Below are 18,945 nucleotides of genomic sequence, written 5' to 3'. Positions count from 1 at the left end.
GGGACTTGGTCCAAAGATAGCCCAATTGATTCCCATTGAAAAGGCAAGATTTCGTTTCCCTTCCCGAAAGGAAATGAAATTTCCTTTCGGGAAGGGAAACGAAATCTTGCCACCCTGCAAAGAAAGGCTTCCAAACGCTCTGGAAAGGAGAGATGATCAAATGAAATGCGCCGGAAAAAAATCCCAAAACCCAGAAAATTTGGCCATTTAGTGACTACAAGAAAATGGTGTGGGAGGAAACGTGGGGCAGTGCAAGGGACCAAAAGGTACAAAAACTAAGCTCACCGATGCTGGGAAGGCAGGGCAAATAGTGGAGGAGGAAGACACAACTTGCAGGGAAAGATATGAGAGCCATGGCATGGTTGCTGAAGAAAAAAAAAAAAAAAATTTGCAAATTGAGTGAGCGCAAGAAAATGGACCAGGATTACATGAGGTGCAGTGCAAAGGACCAAAAGATGCCAAAGCTAAGCTCACAGCTGCTGCAAAGGCAGGAAAAAAGTCGAGGAAGAAGACACAACTTGCAGGGGAAGACATGAGAGCCATGGCATTGTTGCTGAAAAAAATAACAGAAAAATCATCGCAAAAGACAAACCCATCAAAAGGCATGAGACGCTGTTGAGTGCTGGGACTTGGTCCAAAGATAGCCCAATTGATTCCCATTGAAAAGGCAAGATTTCGTTTCCCTTCCCGAAAGGAAATGAAATTTCCTTTCGGGAAGGGAAACGAAATCTTGCCACCCTGCAAAGAAAGGCTTCCAAACGCTCTGGAAAGGAGAGATGATCAAATGAAATGCGCCGGAAAAAAATCCCAAAACCCAGAAAATTTGGCCATTTAGTGACTACAAGAAAATGGTGTGGGAGGAAATGTGGGGCAGTGCAAGGGACCAAAAGGTACAAAAACTAAGCTCACAGATGCTGGGAAGGCAGGGCAAATAGTGGAGGAGGAAGACACAACTTGCAGGGAAAGATATGAGAGCCATGGCATGGTTGCTGAAGAAAAAAAAAAAAAAAATTTGCAAATTTAGTGAGCGCAAGAAAACGGACCAGGATTACATGAGGTGCAGTGCAAAGAACCAAAAGATGCCAAAGCTAAGCTCACAGCTGCTGCAAAGGCAGGAAAAAAGTCGAGGAAGAAGACACAACTTGCAGGGGAAGACATGAGAGCCATGGCATTGTTGCTGAAAAAAATAACAGAAAAATCATCGCAAAAGACAAACCCATCAAAAGGCATGAGACGCTGTTGAGTGCTGGGACTTGGTCCAAAGATAGCCCAATTGATTCCCATTGAAAAGGCAAGATTTCGTTTCCCTTCCCGAAAGGAAATGAAATTTCCTTTCGGGAAGGGAAACGAAATCTTGCCACCCTGCAAAGAAAGGCTTCCAAACGCTCTGGAAAGGAGAGATGATCAAATGAAATGCGCCGGAAAAAAATCCCAAAACCCAGAAAATTTGGCCATTTAGTGACTACAAGAAAATGGTGTGGGAGGAAACGTGGGGCAGTGCAAGGGACCAAAAGGTACAAAAACTAAGCTCACAGATGCTGGGAAGGCAGGGCAAATAGTGGAGGAGGAAGACACAACCTGCAGGGAAAGATATGAGAGCCATGGCATGGTTGCTGAAGAAAAAAAAAAAAAAAATTTGCAAATTTAGTGAGCGCAAGAAAATGGACCAGGATTACATGAGGTGCAGTGCAAAGGACCAAAAGATGCCAAAGCTAAGCTCACAGCTGCTGCAAAGGCAGGAAAAAAGTCGAGGAAGAAGACACAACTTGCAGGGGAAGACATGAGAGCCATGGCATTGTTGCTGAAAAAAATAACAGAAAAATCATCGCAAAAGACAAACCCATCAAAAGGCATGAGACGCTGTTGAGTGCTGGGACTTGGTCCAAAGATAGCCCAATTGATTCCCATTGAAAAGGCAAGATTTCGTTTCCCTTCCCGAAAGGAAATGAAATTTCCTTTCGGGAAGGGAAACGAAATCTTGCCACCCTGCAAAGAAAGGCTTCCAAACGCTCTGGAAAGGAGAGATGATCAAATGAAATGCGCCGGAAAAAAATCCCAAAACCCAGAAAATTTGGCCATTTAGTGACTACAAGAAAATGGTGTGGGAGGAAATGTGGGGCAGTGCAAGGGACCAAAAGGTACAAAAACTAAGCTCACAGATGCTGGGAAGGCAGGGCAAATAGTGGAGGAGGAAGACACAACTTGCAGGGAAAGATATGAGAGCCATGGCATGGCTGCTGAAGAAAAAAAAAAAAAAAATTTGCAAATTTAGTGAGCGCAAGAAAACGGACCAGGATTACATGAGGTGCAGTGCAAAGAACCAAAAGATGCCAAAGCTAAGCTCACAGCTGCTGCAAAGGCAGGAAAAAAGTCGAGGAAGAAGACACAACTTGCAGGGGAAGACATGAGAGCCATGGCATTGTTGCTGAAAAAAATAACAGAAAAATCATCGCAAAAGACAAACCCATCAAAAGGCATGAGACGCTGTTGAGTGCTGGGACTTGGTCCAAAGATAGCCCAATTGATTCCCATTGAAAAGGCAAGATTTCGTTTCCCTTCCCGAAAGGAAATGAAATTTCCTTTCGGGAAGGGAAACGAAATCTTGCCACCCTGCAAAGAAAGGCTTCCAAACGCTCTGGAAAGGAGAGATGATCAAATGAAATGCGCCGGAAAAAAATCCCAAAACCCAGAAAATTTGGCCATTTAGTGACTACAAGAAAATGGTGTGGGAGGAAACGTGGGGCAGTGCAAGGGACCAAAAGGTACAAAAACTAAGCTCACAGATGCTGGGAAGGCAGGGCAAATAGTGGAGGAGGAAGACACAACTTGCAGGGAAAGATATGAGAGCCATGGCATGGTTGCTGAAGAAAAAAAAAAAAAAAATTTGCAAATTTAGTGAGCGCAAGAAAACGGACCAGGATTACATGAGGTGCAGTGCAAAGGACCAAAAGATGCCAAAGCTAAGCTCACAGCTGCTGCAAAGGCAGGAAAAAAGTCGAGGAAGAAGACACAACTTGCAGGGGAAGACATGAGAGCCATGGCATTGTTGCTGAAAAAAATAACAGAAAAATCATCGCAAAAGACAAACCCATCAAAAGGCATGAGACGCTGTTGAGTGCTGGGACTTGGTCCAAAGATAGCCCAATTGATTCCCATTGAAAAGGCAAGATTTCGTTTCCCTTCCCGAAAGGAAATGAAATTTCCTTTCGGGAAGGGAAACGAAATCTTGCCACCCTGCAAAGAAAGGCTTCCAAACGCTCTGGAAAGGAGAGATGATCAAATGAAATGCGCCGGAAAAAAATCCCAAAACCCAGAAAATTTGGCCATTTAGTGACTACAAGAAAATGGTGTGGGAGGAAACGTGGGGCAGTGCAAGGGACCAAAAGGTACAAAAACTAAGCTCACAGATGCTGGGAAGGCAGGGCAAATAGTGGAGGAGGAAGACACAACCTGCAGGGAAAGATATGAGAGCCATGGCATGGTTGCTGAAGAAAAAAAAAAAAAAAATTTGCAAATTTAGTGAGCGCAAGAAAATGGACCAGGATTACATGAGGTGCAGTGCAAAGGACCAAAAGATGCCAAAGCTAAGCTCACAGCTGCTGCAAAGGCAGGAAAAAAGTCGAGGAAGAAGACACAACTTGCAGGGGAAGACATGAGAGCCATGGCATTGTTGCTGAAAAAAATAACAGAAAAATCATCGCAAAAGACAAACCCATCAAAAGGCATGAGACGCTGTTGAGTGCTGGGACTTGGTCCAAAGATAGCCCAATTGATTCCCATTGAAAAGGCAAGATTTCGTTTCCCTTCCCGAAAGGAAATGAAATTTCCTTTCGGGAAGGGAAACGAAATCTTGCCACCCTGCAAAGAAAGGCTTCCAAACGCTCTGGAAAGGAGAGATGATCAAATGAAATGCGCCGGAAAAAAATCCCAAAACCCAGAAAATTTGGCCATTTAGTGACTACAAGAAAATGGTGTGGGAGGAAACGTGGGGCAGTGCAAGGGACCAAAAGGTACAAAAACTAAGCTCACAGATGCTGGGAAGGCAGGGCAAATAGTGGAGGAGGAAGACACAACCTGCAGGGAAAGATATGAGAGCCATGGCATGGTTGCTGAAGAAAAAAAAAAAAAAAATTTGCAAATTTAGTGAGCGCAAGAAAATGGACCAGGATTACATGAGGTGCAGTGCAAAGGACCAAAAGATGCCAAAGCTAAGCTCACAGCTGCTGCAAAGGCAGGAAAAAAGTCGAGGAAGAAGACACAACTTGCAGGGGAAGATATGAGAGCCATGGCATTGTTGCTGAAAAAAATAACAGAAAAATCATCGCAAAAGACAAACCCATCAAAAGGCATGAGACGCTGTTGAGTGCTGGGACTTGGTCCAAAGATAGCCCAATTGATTCCCATTGAAAAGGCAAGATTTCGTTTCCCTTCCCGAAAGGAAATGAAATTTCCTTTCGGGAAGGGAAACGAAATCTTGCCACCCTGCAAAGAAAGGCTTCCAAACGCTCTGGAAAGGAGAGATGATCAAATGAAATGCGCCGGAAAAAAATCCCAAAACCCAGAAAATTTGGCCATTTAGTGACTACAAGAAAATGGTGTGGGAGGAAACGTGGGGCAGTGCAAGGGACCAAAAGGTACAAAAACTAAGCTCACAGATGCTGGGAAGGCAGGGCAAATAGTGGAGGAGGAAGACACAACTTGCAGGGAAAGATATGAGAGCCATGGCATGGTTGCTGAAGAAAAAAAAAAAAAAAATTTGCAAATTTAGTGAGCGCAAGAAAATGGACCAGGATTACATGAGGTGCAGTGCAAAGGACCAAAAGATGCCAAAGCTAAGCTCACAGCTGCTGCAAAGGCAGGAAAAAAGTCGAGGAAGAAGACACAACTTGCAGGGGAAGACATGAGAGCCATGGCATTGTTGCTGAAAAAAATAACAGAAAAATCATCGCAAAAGACAAACCCATCAAAAGGCATGAGACGCTGTTGAGTGCTGGGACTTGGTCCAAAGATAGCCCAATTGATTCCCATTGAAAAGGCAAGATTTCGTTTCCCTTCCCGAAAGGAAATGAAATTTCCTTTCGGGAAGGGAAACGAAATCTTGCCACCCTGCAAAGAAAGGCTTCCAAACGCTCTGGAAAGGAGAGATGATCAAATGAAATGCGCCGGAAAAAAATCCCAAAACCCAGAAAATTTGGCCATTTAGTGACTACAAGAAAATGGTGTGGGAGGAAACGTGGGGCAGTGCAAGGGACCAAAAGGTACAAAAACTAAGCTCACAGATGCTGGGAAGGCAGGGCAAATAGTGGAGGAGGAAGACACAACTTGCAGGGAAAGATATGAGAGCCATGGCATGGTTGCGGAAGAAAAAAAAAAAAAAAATTTGCAAATTTAGTGAGCGCAAGAAAACGGACCAGGATTACATGAGGTGCAGTGCAAAGGACCAAAAGATGCCAAAGCTAAGCTCACAGCTGCTGCAAAGGCAGGAAAAAAGTCGAGGAAGAAGACACAACTTGCAGGGGAAGATATGAGAGCCATGGCATTGTTGCTGAAAAAAATAACAGAAAAATCATCGCAAAAGACAAACCCATCAAAAGGCATGAGACGCTGTTGAGTGCTGGGACTTGGTCCAAAGATAGCCCAATTGATTCCCGTTGAAAAGGCAAGATTTCGTTTCCCTTCCCGAAAGGAAATTTCATTTCCTTTCGGGAAGGGAAACGAAATCTTGCCACCCTGCAAAGAAAGGCTTCCAAACGCTCTGGAAAGGAGAGATGATCAAATGAAATGCGCCGGAAAAAAATCCCAAAACCCAGAAAATTTGGCCATTTAGTGACTACAAGAAAATGGTGTGGGAGGAAACGTGGGGCAGTGCAAGGGACCAAAAGGTACAAAAACTAAGCTCACAGATGCTGGGAAGGCAGGGCAAATAGTGGAGGAGGAAGACACAACTTGCAGGGAAAGATATGAGAGCCATGGCATGGTTGCTGAAGAAAAAAAAAAAAAAAAATTTGCAAATTTAGTGAGCCCAAGAAAACGGACCAGGATTACATGAGGTGCAGTGCAAAGGACCAAAAGATGCCAAAGCTAAGCTCACAGCTGCTGCAAAGGCAGGAAAAAAGTCAAGGAAGAAGACACAACTTGCAGGGGAAGATATGAGAGCCATGGCATTGTTGCTGAAAAAAATAACAGAAAAATCATCGCAAAAGACAAACCCATCAAAAGGCACGAGACGCTGTTGAGTGCTGGGACTTGGTCCAAAGATAGCCCAATTGATTCCCATTGAAAAGGCAAGATTTCGTTTCCCTTCCCGAAAGGAAATTTCATTTCCTTTCGGGAAGGGAAACGAAATCTTGCCACCCTGCAAAGAAAGGCTTCCAAACGCTCTGGAAAGGAGAGATGATCAAATGAAATGCGCCGGAAAAAAATCCCAAAACCCAGAAAATTTGGCCATTTAGTGACTACAAGAAAATGGTGTGGGAGGAAATGTGGTGCAGTGCAAAGGGACAAATGATGTCAAAACTAACCTCACAGAGGCAGCAGGATCAGGGGGAAAATTCAAGGAGGAATACACAACTTTCGGGGGAATAGAGCTGTGACATGACCTCGATCCTGAAAAAAAGTTATTTTCATCAATTTCAAAGCCATTCGAAGTTGATTCCCAGAAGCAAAACATCTCCACAACTTTGTGAAAGGTTTAAAACCAGTGTGTTAATTACAGCGCTGGACACATGGTGCATTTTTTTCCCCAAAATGACATGCATACCTCTGGGAACTCCAGATCCTTTTTATCTCCCTCTCAAATAGATACGCATGCAATTTCAGAATAGATACATACATATTCCTTCTACTGATTTCACATGACATTTACTGCTAATTCTTCTTTATCAGAAAGAATACCTGCTTCGTGATGCCCTGCCGTCCATAGAATCCTTTCTGTCTGTCCCCATCCTCCCCCCTTATCTCTTTTCATTCTGCTGAAGCAGTTTTTCCAAGCATAGGTTTTTGTGAGAACAGGCAGTCAGCCTAAACAGCTATGTTCGCAGGCTACTCAAAGCTTAACGCAAATATGTACATTTCACCTAAATCAAAATGGATTTCTACGCTGGAAAATTTCCGCTCTGTCTCATTTCCCTCCTTCCCTAGAACATAAGTATACTCTTTTACTTAATGCAAATCCCTACAATAATACGTGTCTTAATGCTTTACCATGTACATTTAATAAGGAGGTTAACAAAACTACAAATACGAACGTTAGAATGATTTCTACTAGACAAAATAACATAGTTGTTATGAATTTATACAATAGCACAAACAGTTCTCAAGCACACAGAACCTTTACTAGTATATACGAGCACAGTTTTCTGATCAGTGACCGGATGAACCTCAAAGTGGCAAATACTTTGTTCAGTGTCTGGACACACATCTTGAGCATTAATAGTGTTGCCTTCAAAAATGAGTCCTAGTTGTTCCCTAGTAATACAAGATTCTAAGTTTACTGTTTGCCACTTTTCATTCACCTTTCGTGCCCACACCCTATGTTCTTAAGGGTAGAGCACCGTTTTTTCATTATTTAATCCTAGTGCAACGATGGGGTGGATAATATAAAGAGTGGCATTATTACGTATGGTAAGCACAAAGGCAGTGGCCACATTAGAAGCAGGATCATAGGTGAAATTTACCATAGTCCAGCAGGATTGAAACTTCCTTTCAAAATAAATCGCATTATCCCAGACAACCTTCTGAATTTCTGGAAAATTACCTTCACCCCCTTCCCATATGATAAAAGCTGCTGCTGCCTACATCCATAACTGTGCTTGTATACAACTGAAAGCTAAAAACACATTACCTTGAATTGTACTAAGCGCTTCTAGTATTAGCTTGTGGTGTTGGCCCCCAGTCTTTTCCCACTTTGGCAATACTTTTGAAATCTGCCACTGACCAGATCCTAATGCCAATAGATATGACTGTAAAGGCTGCTTCAATTTTGCTAGGCCACCTGCTGTAGTGGCCAGCTTCTTCATCAGTATTTCTGAATCAATTCCATTTAAAACTCCCAATCCTGTCTTTAATACTCCAGTTAGATCTTTTCTTCTTCTGCTTCTGAAGTATACTTGTCTTTGTAACTACATTGTCCAGCTCTCAAAGGATTTCTTAGCAAAGAGGAGCAGGCTGGTTAGATTTTTGAGTTGTTAATTTGCATTAGCAATTCAACACGTTTGAGAGACCATTCTGGATTGAACAACAGTTGTTGTTCATCCACATTCTTCCTGGTGTTTGTATACAGGAGAGGTTAATACACTAATTGCATCTGATCTCTCATGAGCAATCCCATTGACCACTCGGCACATTACCTTGATTTCTTCTTCTCTGATCCCTTGAAGTGTCCACAGTTCCTGCTACTCCTGCTCCTCATATACCTGATTCCCATGGATTGCCACACTGCACAGGTTTAAATCTTTTATCTCAGAAGGTTCTCCCATGGATCCAGCATACTGATTAAAAGCTTGGGACCAAGGCCATTCAGCATTGCTTTGGATAGAGGTACTCTCGAATTCTAAGGCTCCAGTTATAATTACATACAAAACAATTCTGTAAATAAAATTACAAACTACCCCCAGCCGCAATATACTCATTTTGCCTGAGTAAGCTTTAGTCTCAGTTCATTGTTTCCTGGTGTTACTCTCCAAGGGGCTTCTGGGGCCTTCTTCACTCAAGAGTGGTGGATCCAGGCATTCTGCTCCTTGATCTTGATTGTGGTGAAGGTGGTGAGAAGCACCTGGAATGGTCTCTCCCACTGTGGTTCCAAAGTCTTTTCTGTAAGAGACTTAACATATACATAACCCTCAGGCTGTATGTCATGTACTGGTCCATCTAGCTGCCTGCTCTGAGTTCCAGCCATGTGTTTCTCAATTTCTCTGAGCTGTTTGCTTAAAGCCACCATGTAGGTGGCCAATGTTACCTCCCCAATGTGGGTGGACATTCCCTTTTGTATTCCATATGGCCTTCCATGAAACATTTCAAAGGGACTCATCTTTTCTTTAGCCCGAGGTTTAGATAGAATTTGCAATAGTGCCAGTGGAAGAGCTTGGGACCAGGGCAGATTAACTTCCTGCCGCAATACTACAATCTGCTGCTTAATCAAATGATTCATTTTCTCCACCTGGGGGTGCTCAGCTGGGGGCAGTATGGAGTATGAAGTTCCCAGTCTATGCCCAGGTGGCTACCAATCTGTTGCACTATTTCAGAAATGAAATGTGATCCTCTATCCGAGGATATTGTGGCTGGAACACCAAAGTGTGGTATTATTTCATGTAATAATACCCTGGTCACCTCTCTAGCCTTGACAGTTCTGGTGGGGAACGTTTCTGGTCATCCTGAAAATGTATCTATCAGTACTAATGAATACTGATATCCCCCTTCCTTGGGAGTTCTGGAAAGTCAATTTGCCACTGCTGTCCAGTGGCCCATGGCCCCACCCAATCTGACTGAGTTTCAGTCTGGGGGTATTCTTGGGGTTAGTCTGCAGGTAAGGATCTCACTGCCAGTTTACCTGAGTAACAGTGGCATATAAATTCCTAGCAATGATTCTTTCAATCAGATATGTATTCTAGAAAGCCTATGGAAACTACTACTTAAAAGTCAACACTTCATTTCAATGCACTCTGTAACACCAGCAGCCTTGGTCATTCTGGGAAAGGAGCCACACTTCATAAAAGCTTTTAAGTAGTAAGGCCCCAGTGTGTTTTCTGATGCTCTCCCCTTACTAGCGACCACACAAATGGGAAGGGATTACCAGCTTCCCTTCAATGGTAGCCCACCCTTCTTGGTTATATGTCCCTTTTTGATCTTCAATTAGATTTCTATCTTTCTTATTACATTCTGGCTTACCTTCAAGGGAAACCTGTCCATAATTACCTCACCTTTTGCTACTTTCTTTGCCTCTCCATCCACCAGCTCATTTCCTTCCTCTAATTCTGAGCTCGCTCTCTGGTGTGCCTTAATATGCATAGTTGCTACCTTTTCAGGCAGCTGAACTACTTCCAGCAGCCAGATTATCTCTCCTTTCCTTGTGAGGTCAGCAGTCCCCTCTCTGTCCAGATAGCTCCATGTGCATGCATCCGAATGCGTACCTCAAGTCTGTATAGATGTTTATTCTCTTTCCTTTTGCCATTTCCAAGGCACGGGTCAGTGCAATCATCTCGGCCTTCTGCGTAGATGTGTCTGTTGGTAAGGGTCTGAATTCTATTACCTCTCTGCATGTAGTCACTGTGTACCCAGCACATCGCTTGACACTGGCAACGTAGCTGCTCCCGTCAGTGAACTAAGTCTCTGCATTGTCCAAAGGAGTGTTCTTCAAGTCTGGGCAGCTGGAGTAAGTAGCTTCAAGGGTCTCCATGCAACCATGGTGTACTGCTTCTCCTTGATTTCCACTAAGAAAAGAAGCTGGGTTGACAATATTAGTTACCACTATCTCTACATCATCATGTTCTACCATGATGGCCTGGTATTTCAGGAACCTCTGTGGTGAAAGCCAGTGGCCGCCCTTTACTTCCAGTACTGTGGACATTGTGTGGGACACTAGCACAGTCATTTTCTGTCCCAGTTGTGTGTCTCATATATTCAGCACAACTGTTGCTACAGCTCTGAGGCAACCTGGCCATCCTTTGGCTGTTGCATCTAGCCCTCTGGTATGGACCCAAGTCCTGAGCCAATATTCCCAGGGCAATACCCTGTCTTTCATGGGAAAATAGAAAGAATGGTTTACTTACATCTGGGAGTCTCAAAGCTGGAGCTGACATGAGGGCACTCTTTAGCTGGTGAAAGGCTCACGTGGCTTCCTTTGTCCACTGGAGATCTCTATATGATGTACAGTCCGTAATTATAAACCACAGCCAGCACCACCCTGCCATGCTTTAGAAGGCTCGGAGTTCCTTTGCTGTCTGGAGTTTCAGGGTTTGGCATATGGTTTTTGCGAGCCTGCCCTAAAGTCTGTTGCCCAGCAGTGACTTCGTATCCCAGGTAGATTACTTTCTGTTCCACTACTTGTGCCTTTTTCTTTGTTACTTGTTGTCATCTTATTTGCAAAAGTTCCATACCTTCTTCATGATTTCTCATGGGCAGCTCCTCGCAGTACTGACTCCGTCCTCACAGCACAGCCAACAAACTCTAATTTCCTTCTCAACCAGCCAGCCACTCTCTTATAGCACTCCTCTTCTCATTGGTTACAGCTGTGGCCTGTTAAGGGCAGGCCTGTTCCTAATCTTCGGTAGTTAGTACAGCTGCAACTCCTCAGGGGTGTGATTACCTTCTGCACTATCTTTACTTTCTTCTATTCCATCCCCCCACAGATACTGTGTATCCTTAGAGTCCTAGGAAATTCAAAAGCCTTACCATCCAGGCCACACATGCTTCCCTCATCCGAGTGGCTACTAGAAGATCATCCATGTACTGCAATAGCCTTCCTTCTTCCTGTGGAGCTTCCCAGGACTCCAGATCTTTTGCAAGTTGCTCTCCAAGGCTCCATAGCTAGCCAGAGTGGACCCCAACAGCCCAGCAGAAAACATGATATTTCAGGGGGGGTGATATGACCCATCAGATTTCTGAATGGGTAAAATGGGAGTATTGAAATCAGATTGGCATTCTTTCAATAACCCTAACTGCAGAAAATTTTCAGTTATTGGGCTGATTCCTTCCCTGTCTTCTTTTTTTAGGTGATACTGCTTAATTCTCACTGGTTGTATCCCTTTCTTAAGCTTAATTACTATGGGGGAGGCATTTTTTGCCCTCCCTGGTACATCAGAGGCCCATAACCTGGGAAATACTTGACTTAATATCTCTTCATCAATTTCCTCCTTAATTTCAATAGCTGTTAAGGTTAAACTTAATACGTCTATGTACTTTTGATCATTCACCTCCAAAGTAAGCTCTCAATTTTTGAATGTAATGGTTGCTTGTAACTGCTCCAATAAATCTCTCCCTAAAAGTGCCTTGGGCGAATTGGGCATATACAAGAACTTATGAACACCCCATTATTTTCCCAATTTATACCTTAAAGGTTTGCAAAAATATGCCTTTTCAGGCTGGCCAGTCGCCTCCTGCACTACAACATAATTATTTTCCACAGGTACTAAAGTTTTATTTAAAACTGAATATGTGGCCCCTGAGTGACTTACTCAGACTTACTCAGCAGTCCTCCTCACACGGCTTCCTCTCCAGACCCTTCGTCATGTTTGCTGCCTTCTTTTGGACACTCTCTAGTATTTTAATGTCTTTTTTATATTGTGGCACCCAAAACTGCCCCCAGAACCTGGGGTAAGGCTGCCCCAGCACAGAGCAGAGCGGGAAAATCCCATGGCCTGGATGGCCATGCTGTGTCTGACACACTCCAGGACAGGGGTGATGGGCTAACCAAGAAGCATGAATTGTGTTTGGCCCACCCTAACAGCAGGCTGTGGTGCTAAAAGCTACTGCTCCTGGCCAGGACACTCAAATATGTGCATAAGGGAAGCTGATGAACTAAGGCTTAGCATGATGACCCTTCCTGCAGTCTTTTACCAGGTCAGCAATTTCTAGATATGTATTTTGTTTAAGGCCTACAACCATTTGGCAGGCTTTATTTCTGCTTAATTAGCTTAATGATTTAAAACTATTTGTAGACCTCTAATGAACTGGGAAAAACCCAGCAGTTGTTAGCAGCTGGCTGGGATTTTAACAGCAGCCATGTGCCTTTAGCAGAGCAGCAATAAAATAGTGAGAAGAAAAGTCTGGCAGTACTGGCAGGGGTCAGGACTTGTGAGGGCTATCCTCAGCTCTGTTAATGATCACCATGAGCACAGAACAGAATTTCAGCTAAACAGCCTTGTTAAGTGACAGTGACAACAAAGGCTTTGACAGAAGGCCCTGCACCCTGTGAGAGGATTTGAACTAAGATGCTGGATGTGGACGGGAGCAGCTGAGGGTGTGTTGCCATCATATTTTCAACAACTCCCTAGCCCTGACAAGATTTTGGAGGGAAAATCTGTCAAAACCTTAGGCATTAAGTTGCCTGGTATTATATCCAGTTTCTCTGGGAGGTGGACACGACTGCTACTGGGTGGTAATAAATCTACTTGCTCTGGTTGTGCTGTGCCTTGCAGCCCAGCCCTCTGAACATTGTTTTGCTCATCACCACTTCAGTGCTTTCCCAGACAAAGTGACTGAGCCTGTATCCTGATTTCCCCATGATATGGAGAAGGTGTCTGCCAATCTTTACAAGCATATGGCAATAGAGGTGACCATCTCCCACAACTTCAGTCTGTTCCCTTGGACATTCCTCCTTCATGTAGTGGCTCTCAGTTATTTGTGTGGTGCAGATTTTCACAGATTTATTTTGTCCCTTTCTGAAACCCCAGACCACAAGTCTGCTCCATCTCTCATGAAGATTTTTTGGCACTGGTCTGTCAAAAGATATAATATAGCCTTATAATTAAGACAGGTATATTGAAATGTAGTTTATAACACTTAATGCTCCATTTTAGCCGATCTGCAAAAACTAAATACAGACCACAGTCTCAGCATGCCTACTTTTTGTAGCCAACTTTCCTGTTTGGATTACATATTCCTAAGTTTAGAGGTAATGGAAAACAGTTACAATTCTGCTGAACTTGTGTTTCAGTGATGACTACTTCAGGAAAAAAAGCACCATGTATAAAAGAAACTATATGTAGTCTAGTGAAAATGCTGTTTAGATGCATAAAAGGCTTGGCTAGCTGAGGTATCTGTAGGAAGGCCGATGGCAGGGGCGAAGAGCATTCCCTTAGATCATTCTAGCTCTTTAGGAAGCCCACCCCATCTCTGCTCTGGAGACAGATTTTTTTTTTTTTTTTTTTTCCCCGCTTATATCACAAACATGTCTTCTTTTGTAGGAATAAGATGATTACACTTTGGATGTATGATAAAAGGTGAAGAGTTGCCTTATTATCTGCCAGTGCACCTTTGAGTCAAATATGAAGTACATCTGACTCTGGTTTAGGTTTTTCAATCTAAAAATGATCTTTGCGTGTCCTTTTAACCCATATTTGTGGGACATTTTTGTGCCTTTGAAAAAAATTGTCTCTGGAGACCTGTGCACACTTCCTTTTTCTATCTCAGGTGCTAATTATATCAAGCACAGCCTCCTCCCCATATGCTTTATTTTTGGGGGTAGATGGATTTCTTATGTTTTGTTTTAATCAGGTCAATATGCACATATCATAGTGACTTTTAATTTACTGTTGTTTTTTTCAAAAGCTCTGAAAAATCTCTCTGCAGCCACTATATAATACCCTGGTGTGGTATTGTTATGAAAATGGTACTTAAAGGAAACAGAAATAGCAAAAAATAACTGTATCACTGTGGGAATTTAAATGTCTCTTCTGGATAGGCTTTCATAGTTCAAGCCAGGCTTCCTTAGGTCTCTTTCCTTGAATAATTTTCTGGGATTTGACATCAGCAGAGCCCCTTGCTAAGCTAAGGAAAGTATCATAAGAAATCAAAGCAATGTGTAGGGCTTTTAACATACAAAGTACTTCAAGAAAATACATGTGAAAATTGAGAACCTATCAGTCCCTTTGATTTCCTGACAATGTGATTTGGGATGCACCTCTCACCAACAGGACTGGCAGGTCTCTCAGGTAAGGGTGATGTAGTGTTCCCTGCAAAACTGAGACTGCTGCTCCTGAGCACCTTCTCTTTCCAACCACAGTTTGCTGTTCCTGGAGGATGACTGCCCCCATGATCTCCACGTGTGACAGGGGCTGCTGCTGTTTTGGTGTGGGAATAACAGAGAATTTGCATTTTAATATCAAAACTAGACACTAGTAATCTGCTTTGTCCTCACTGCAACCAGAAATACCTTTCCCTGACCTTGTCTGTCTTCCAGTCATCAGGGGTCTGTGAGTCTTGAGGAAAGGAAAGCTGACCTGAAGCTGATAACCTCTTTCAGTTACCCACTTCATATTGTAAATAATGCTGTTAAAAGAATTGACAAAATTTTCATGCATTTGAGGATTTTTCTCCTCTTCTGCTGCCAAATTTTGTATCCTTCCCCATTTATTTATCTGGCTGGTTTGGAAACAGACTTCTTAATGAGTGATAAACTTCACCACCAGAGGATCTCTGCTTTACTTCTCCACCTTAAATTGACCGTGATTTTGTTTTTCCTTTTCCTGCCTTTTCCCACGCTTAGTATAAAAATTTATGACAGTTCCTGACATAGATATTTACATTTTGAAAGTAAATTGAACTTTAAGAATTGTTTTTTGGCTTTCAGTGAGGATGGTCTAACCAACCTTGACTGCAGTTTTAGCCACTGTCCCCTCAAGTCAGTAGTGCTGTCTTTATCTTTTCATTCATGACGTGTATTTGCAACATGATCAGCCTCTTCAGAATAGTGGCAACTGCCAACCAATTTGACCAAGCTGCTTCTGGGAGAAACAGCAGCAGCAGAGAGAATATCTTATGGAAGCAGCTTTTCACAACCATTTCTGTTGAAGTGGGATAAACCACCTCCAGTAAAAAAACTTTGCTTTCTGTCATCCAAGTACTTTCCCCAGCTCTTTCTGGAGCTCTTCCTTTGGAAAATAGTTATTTGGCCGTTTTTGGGGTACTCCAATTCTTTCCCCCACTTTTTTTCCTATTTTCCTTCTAGAGAGAACTCTTGTATAAAGAGGAAATCTCTGACAGTATACAAAGTGCAAAGTTTCTCAACTTTCTGTAACACAACTTCTTAGTCAGTCTTTGAAGAAACTTGAAAAACTTTTACAAGTCCTCCTACAAGTTGTCAAAAATTACTTTACCTTCAAGCAACATTTTGTGTGTGTTTGTATCATTCCTTACAAATCCAACATGTCTGTTTTAAATCCCCAGTCTGAGAGCATATCAGCTCTGTTGGAGCTTTGAACCACTCTGGGTTTTTTTACTTCACTTTATTCTAATTAATTTGTGTCAGTCTGTAATCTCTCAAAGTCTAAAAGAGACTGGTTTTATTTCTGCAAAGTAGAGCAGCTCACTCCAACTGAAAATTATATCAGCCATCAAAAATAAAAACCCTCACAAATGTTACTTTTTGCTCTTTTATTTCTACTTGCCTGACAGGGAGGTCACAGTAACAACTCTTTTTTTCCTGAAAATAACAGAGAAAAATGGGATTTTAAAACAAAGTTAATATCTGTCCTGAAAGTATCTTTTATCTGTTGTTGACCCTTCACACATTGCTCATTCACAGCTGTTAAGTCTGGGGGACCATTATGATTCTGGAATGTGACTCAATAATTCTTATATTAGTCTCAGTAATTGATGGTGGGATGCAGAAATAGTATCATGGGTCAGCTTAAGCCTTTTTGTAACCAGTAGGTGAACTGATATCCTTTTGTGATACTCTAAATTGTAATGAATGGTGGGTCTTCCTCACTGAACAAAAGTGTTGAAATTGTAACAGCTTTGATCGAAAGCTCAAGCGTGTATCTTTGCTTGCAAAAAGGCTTATGTGTGTATAGACTGGGCAGTGAGGTGCTGAAGAGAAGTGCCATCAAAAGGGACTTGGGGGTCCTGGTCTATGTCATGTTGAACATGAGTCAGCGGTGCCCTGGCAGGCACGAGGGCCAGCCTGGAGTGTGTCAGGCACAGCATCACCAGCCAGGCAAGGGATTGTCCTGCTCTGCTCTGCACTGGGGAGACTTCACCTCAAGTACTGGGGGCAGTTTTGGGTATCACAATATAAAAAAGATATTAAACTATTGGAGAGCATCCAAGGAAGGGCCAGGAGGATGGTGAAGACTCTGGAAGAGAAGCCATGTGAGGAGCAGCTAAAGTCTGTTCAGCCTGGAGGAGACTGAGGAGAGACCTCATCATGGTTACAAATTCCTCGTGAGGGGAAGCAAAGGCCCAGGCACTGATGTCTTCTTAGTGGTGACCAGTGACAGGACCCAAGGGAATGGCCTGGATTTGTGTCTGGGAAGGTTTAGATTGGATACTAAAACAACATTCTTCAGCCCAAGGGTGGTTGGGACTAGAACGGGCTCCCCAGGGAAGTGGTCACAGCACCAGCCTGACAGAGTTTAGGAAGTGTTGGGATACCACCCTCAGGCACATGTTGTGACTCTTGGGGTGTCCTGTGCAGGGCCAGGAGTTGGACTCAGTGGTCTTGATGGGTTCCTTCCCACTCAGGAGATTCTGTGATTCTATGATTATACTTTTTCTGTTGCCAGGAAAAAAGCAATTATAACTACAGATCAGTGGACAGAGGAGAAGCAAGAAGTCAAGCAAAACAAGCATTAAGTGAAAATCCTGAGGGATGAAAGGGAACTGACAAAGAGAGGGGGTTGAGTTCATTGTCAGCTAGATGGAAGTTGAGCACAGTGAGCAAATAAGCTATCTCCTACTGTGTTCAGGGAAATAGATTTTCTAGTACTCTCTTTGTAAATAACAAGACCATGTAAGAGATGTGCATCCTCTATATAAACTTCTTTTTTAGAATAAAATGACATTTTGACCCTGAATTTCTGCTAACTTCTTGGGTGAGAAGCAAGTAACAATATTTATGCCTAAACAATCTGGTCCTGATTTTAAATGTATTTACTGCTGGAAAATCTGACACCTTGTGATAAACTGTTCAAATCATTATATGTCCCCACTGTTTAAAAATATGTACTGTAGTTAAAAGAATTTCAAAGAAAACTGAAAATGGCCTGAGGGAAGAATTGATGAGAAAGCTGTAGTTATCTGCATTTAGAAACAGATGAATATTTGGAAGCCTTTTTTGGTTACTGTTTGCCTTTTATGCTTGTATTTTTTTTTTCAGATTGTAATTTTTTTTTTCTTGGAAAACATCATCCCTTTATTTGACAGGCTGCCATTCACACACCTTCCCCCAAAAAGTCAACCATTGACACTTTCTTCTTCATTCTTATTTGCAGCCAAAAATGTTTGGATTAAGCTTTTGACAGTAGTCAAGAAATTCTGAAGATGGTAGACACTCTCTGTGAAAGCAGTTATTTCTGTAAGCCTGTTTATTTCTGTCTGAGCCTTGCTGAATAGTATCAGAATTCGTTTTCATCACTGCCAAAATCTGAATTCTGGAGGTGTCACTAAGCAGATCTCTGATTGGAGTTTTATTTCCATGCTATTTGATTTCTGAAGTAATTCCAAACACATTAAGATGGGAAAAGAACAAGTTGAAAGATATAAACAGAGTAAGGAGAGCAAAATTGACAGAGAAAGGAAAAATAGGGAAGAATGCTTCTGTAAAATAGTAGAAACAGAGTGGATCTATTTATCTGCAGAATATAGATTGGCTTTGGTTAGTGGTTGATAAAAGACTACTCCCATCTCTCTTTTTTTTTTAATAATCTATTTCTTTTTTGTATTTTAAAATTATTTTAATCCCCTTTATTTCTTATTTGCTTACTTTTCAGTCCCTGTGCCTCCTTTTTTGGGCAGGTAATTTTAGACACAACTCTTCACTGCACTTCACACTTGCCAGACTTAGTCTTTTGACAAGTTTTTCAAAGTCAAATATACATTTATAGTGTCTAAGACAATGCTGCTGTTTGGGGTGGTTATGTTGGCTTTTTTTCTAGCTTGTAAATTACAGGTGCAGTTCATGCCTGTACTTTCCAGACTCACATTTGTGGTTATAAATGAGTATTAATTGATTTGGGCTAGTAATTTATGTATTCATGTTCCATTCTCTACAAAATTGAAGTTAGAAATAGCTGCCCCAAATTTCCACCTTGGCTAGTGGTGTCCCTCATTGTCAACGAGAAGCTGAAATATTCCATCAGAACTTTGTTACATCTTTATGACAGGACACGCTGTTATGGTTTAAACTCAGACAGCAACTAAGCCCCATGCAGCCACTGGCTCACTCTCCTCCCAGTGGGATGGTGGAGAGAATTGGAAGGGTAAAAGTGAAAAACAACTTGTGGGTGA

General features: G+C 42.4%; 1 long non-coding RNA gene across 2 annotated transcripts; it reads right to left on the bottom strand.

The window, feature by feature from the left end:
• Nucleotides 1–6,794: 6,794 nt before the first annotated feature.
• Nucleotides 6,795–11,161, bottom strand: LOC135288935 (uncharacterized). Of its 2 annotated transcripts, none has more exons than XR_010351760.1 (3): nucleotides 10,767–11,161; nucleotides 9,918–10,440; nucleotides 6,795–8,821 (listed from the first exon to the last, which is right to left on the bottom strand). It is a non-coding gene; the product is annotated as an uncharacterized LOC135288935 (long non-coding RNA). The 2 variants fall into 2 exon arrangements; XR_010351759.1 differs by having other exon boundaries at nucleotides 10,128–10,440.
• Nucleotides 11,162–18,945: the final 7,784 nt, after the last annotated feature.

Source organism: Passer domesticus, chromosome 1 (genome assembly GCF_036417665.1).
Source record: "Passer domesticus isolate bPasDom1 chromosome 1, bPasDom1.hap1, whole genome shotgun sequence".
NCBI lineage: Eukaryota > Metazoa > Chordata > Aves > Passeriformes > Passeridae > Passer > Passer domesticus.
The sequence above is the reverse complement of the archived record's forward strand: the minus strand, read 5'-3'. Positions and strand labels throughout refer to the sequence as shown.